The following is a 4,574-nucleotide window of genomic DNA, read 5'->3' as shown; positions in this document are numbered from 1 at the left end:
TGCTGAGCTGGTGCTGCTAAAACAATTTAGGAATCTTAATTCCAGCCTGGTGTTGGATTTGCTGGGATGGAGAAACACCTTCTCCTCCAGCTTTTCCACCTGTGAGCTCCTTCCCTGCTCAGCCAGGCTCTGCACTGCCTCCCTGGAAGCATCTCCCAGCAATCCCAGTGGAATGACTGAGTCCCTATGAACCCCAATCTTCCTCATCTTAACAACTTTGTGACAGCTGAAAAAAGTTAAAACCCCTGGAGATGAGGGAAAGGACACCAAAAGGGCAGAAAGAAAGGAGGGGAGAAAGCAGATTAAAGGAGTGAGGGAGGGAGTGGGGGGAATACAAGAATTCCTCGGCTCATTCTGAAGCAATAACCAAATAATGTATGAGGGAGATGAGAAATACTGTTTTAATTAAACCCCACGTATTATTGCTGGCACAGGGCCAGGCTGGGCTGGGGCTGCTGGGGCTGGAGCATCCCCACGGGCACAGCACAGGGACACAGAGGGGTGGCAGCAGCTCTGCCCATCCCTCCTGGCCATCCTGGAGAGGGCAGGTGGGGTCCCCAGCTGTGAACCACGGGGATGGGACACTGGAGGAGCAAAGCTGGCCACATCTGAACCTCTAACCGCCCTCAGGAGCAATTCCCTCCTCTCCCCTCCCTGCCCATGATAGATTGCCTCTCCTGAAAGATTTAATACACGGCCTGGTTAGCCCCTGAGTTTGCTATTTCTGGATGCTTTCACTGGCATCAATTTGCTTTCTCTCCCTTGCTACACCTCAGCCTTCCTTAGGTGAGCAGCTCCACAGCAAGCAGTTTGAAATAGAGCTGAGACCTGCAGCCAGCTCAATTCAAACCCTGACCAGGAGGGGAAAGGGCTGTGCTGAGCCCAGCCACGGAGCAATTCCAGCCATCCCAGGGTGTGTCCATGGCCAAAGTGGCAACACAGGAGGGAGGAAGGCAAGGGATGCAAGGCTCTGGCAAGAAGGCAGAACTCAGAGGTGACTTCTGGTTAAACATCGCTTGTCACAACAGCAATAAAAAATCCACCACAAGGCACGACCTCCTTTCTCCCACGTGCATTTTCTGCTCTTATTCTCTGAGTGTTTCCTTCCCCAGTGCTTGCCACGCCAGAGAGAAAGGAGTAAAAGAGCCATAAAAAATATTAAAATCACAGGGACACATGTCCAGCCATAAATCTGGGCTTGAGGTGTAATTGGCTCCTGTGATACAACCCCCCATGTAAGACAAGGAACAGAAAAGGGAAAAAAAATGTTTTCTAATCAGAGTTTCATGGGGATGCAGCTGCCCTGGCCCTCCCAGCTTCACCTTGAGTGCTGGTGAAGGCCCAGAGTGAAAGTCAGGGCAGGGGAGGAATTAATAACCTGTGTCGCTGCAGTGGCAGCTAATGGCTAAATAAGGACTCAGAGAATGCAATTAGAGGGAGGAGTCACACCAGGGTGAGGATTACTAAATGGACCATCCAAAATCCAGAGCTGAAGGGCAGCTTTTGGGACAAAGCCTTGGGTTTTTCCTTTGCTCATCCCTTGCTCTTCTCCAGGAGCTCTAAGTGCAACAACACAATTTAATTTAGCTCTACCAACAGCCACTATTTGAAATATCTCCCTACTTTTGACTTAAGCTCCCTTACACATCCATTTAGGTTCTTTTTTTTGTCACTGAACACACCTGAGCTGGCTGCAAAATCAGATTTGATGTGGTAGGGACAGAGTGGGGGAGAGGAACTCTGCTCTCACTCCCACCCCACCAGATCCCCATCAAGACAACACCAAGAAAAGCCAGCTGGGAGATCTTTTAAGGCAGTATTTCTCACCAGCACAGGGTTTTCACTGAGAAGCATCCCACAGATCCTGCCCTTGGCCCCAGCCATGCAGGGAGCAGCATCCCCATCCAGGTGATGGTGCTGCACCGTCCCCAGCCATGAGCTCCCTGAGCTCCCCAACAGCAAACACCTGCTTTGGGACCAATCTCTGCATCCTTTTGGGTTTTTTTTGGTAAAATGAGTAAAAGTGTTGTCAGTCAGAAGATCTAAAAGCTCTGGATTCCCTGGGAAATTGTCCAAGACCTCCAGGCACACTGCAACTCCTTACGTAGGAGCACAGCAGAGCTGGGAATGCCCAGCAGCAATGGGTACTTTGAGTCCACTGAAACCCAACAGGCCTGCAGAGACCCCAGTTTATTAAAATTCATTTGAAAACGCCTCTTATTTCATATCTTTAGCTAAGCAGCAGCTTTTTTCCCTCCACCACCATGCAACTCCACCTGCTGAGCCATCCATCCTTCCAGCCCGTGCCAGGGCTGCTGCCAGCCCCACCCTGCTCAGATGAAAAGCAAAAGCCCCCAGTGCATCAAACAGAGCTGGAACAGGCTCTTAGGAGATAATCAAGCTCCCAAAGCCGACTCCAGCACAGACAGACCCCACAGCAGCGCACAGCATCACTTCAGAGATCAAAGGAGGGAAGGGAAGTGGGATCGATCTGATGGGTTTGTTCAGGGCTGAAAAGGGAAGACAAGACCAAGCAATTTGTTCTGGAGTTTGGAGCGAGCTGCTTCTCTGGAAGGCAGGACTTAGAGCACACACTGATGCCAAGCACCCCCTTGATCTTACAAAGCATTTTTTGGTCATTTCTGGATCTCCCAGAGCTCCCTGCAAATGGGACACAGGCAGAGCCAGCCACAGCCACAGCACATCACCCACAGGGACAATCAATTAATATTTCATGAGGCACCTCATGCAAAAAAAACCTTCCCTTGCTCTCAGGTTGCCCCGTGATCCCTCCCACACCACATCCTCACCATCCACCCTGCCCAGGGAACCTCTCAGCGCTGCCTGGCTGCTCTTTGCTCTGAATTATTTAAGGGGAAGAGCCAGGTAGGCTGCAATTCTAACAGCAATAAACAGGGGGGTTTATTTATTTATGAGCATATTTCAGCATCTGGGCTGCCTTGTCCTAGCAATAAAGCCAGCTCTTCACCTCTGCAGGGAGCAGAGGGGCAGGGATGAGGCAGCTTCAGCCTGATCATTTTGCACAGCAGCACCTTGGCCTCATAAAATAAATCCATGTGGGACAGAGTAAGGAGGACCCAGCGTGGTTTATTTACCATTTTTCCACTCTCCACTCTGATTTCTTGGGGTCAAACACCAGCCCTGGGAACAGCAAGCCCGGTGAGAAGCAGAGAGGGAGGAAATGTCCCACTCAGGGCACTCCATCCCAAAAAGCTTGAGGCTGCTCCCAGTGGAGATGGTTTGTCAGGCAGATCTGCAAGGAAGTTTTCCTGACTTGTGCAAACCCCCAGAGGAGTGTAAAGGAGCTGATTTATCCCTTCCTGGAGGGGGATTCCCCCCTGCCAGCACCAGCAGGATAACCTGCCCCTGTTTTCCTGAGCCCAGGGATAACACTTGGGTGTTCTAAAGAGCAGGTGGAGTGTGTGACACCCGGGAAACCTGAGCTGCTCCCATCTGCTGTCCCTTCTGCGAGGCATTTCTCCACGAATGGCAAGGACCAGAGCCTCAAGCTGGTGCAAAGGAGCTCCTGCAGCTCTGCTGGGATGGACAGGGCTGTGCTGAATCCTCCTGGCGGAAAAATATTCCCGTGGTGTGGAGCCTAGAGTCTGAAATTGCACCCTGCAGGAGTTCCAGCTGCCCTGGCTGGGTGTGCAGACCCCCTGACATGCCTGCTCTGAAGGGAGCATCATGGCAAGGCACAGAAATCCCACAGGACACTGATTTAATCAACGTTTTAAGCTTCAGGCTGTGTTCCCATGGGAGTTTGGGAGTGGGGTTCTCAGCCCCACAGCTCCCATGCTTCCAGAAAAGTCTTTCTGTCCCACTGCTGAGGTTTAGTGCTGCTTCAATCCCAAAATGTCAGACTTTGGTTGTTCCCAGCACATCATTTTGGTAGCTCCAACCTTCCCCTTTTTCTTTTTTCCTCCTCTTTTCCTCCAGGAGGACGAGGCACTGGGGATCACCCCATTCCTGTGCATCCCCCTGTCAGTTCTGGAACGCTGGGCCTGCCACCCTGAGCACTCCTGGAGCTGCCCAAAGAAAATCAGATATCGTTCCAAGGCTTTGACACACCACTGAAAATGCTCTCCTCACTGGCTTCGTGGAACACAGGCAGATTAATTTATATAACAAGCAGCATTAATTTACCAAGAGGTGGCTGGGAGCTGACCAGGCACCAGCAAAGAGCTGATCTGGAGCTGCCCCTCCAAGATTGGTTCCCACCTGTGCAACAGGAGCAGCACCAGGCAATGATCCTGGTCAAGTGCTGTGAGGTAAAACCACCCTAGTAATGCCCCCAAAATCCATTTCTATAAAGCAGAATAGAAGCAATTCTCCCCGTGCAGAACAAGACCCATCAGAGCATACCAAAAGCTGCTGAATTTAATTAAAATCACACTTTTCTGTTGCATTACTCATCTCTGGAAAGAAGCACCTCACGGGGAGCCAGATTTTAGACACGTCCTCTGAAAAATTACAGTTTGCTTTTATTTGTGGTCTGGAACTCGCAGAAATTCTTGCAAGATGAATTCTGATGGAAATTCAGCAGGGAAAGA

General features: G+C 50.8%; 1 protein-coding gene across 1 annotated transcript in view; it reads right to left on the bottom strand.

Annotated features, from left to right (window-relative positions):
* Positions 1–4,574, bottom strand: part of VAV2 (vav guanine nucleotide exchange factor 2) — an 89,873-nt gene that overhangs the window by 36,070 nt on the left and 49,229 nt on the right. The window lies entirely within an intron of this gene.

The sequence above is a fragment of the Geospiza fortis genome, unplaced genomic scaffold (genome assembly GCF_000277835.1).
Source record: "Geospiza fortis unplaced genomic scaffold, GeoFor_1.0 scaffold27, whole genome shotgun sequence".
Lineage (NCBI taxonomy): Eukaryota > Metazoa > Chordata > Aves > Passeriformes > Thraupidae > Geospiza > Geospiza fortis.
The sequence above is the reverse complement of the archived record's forward strand: the minus strand, read 5'-3'. Positions and strand labels throughout refer to the sequence as shown.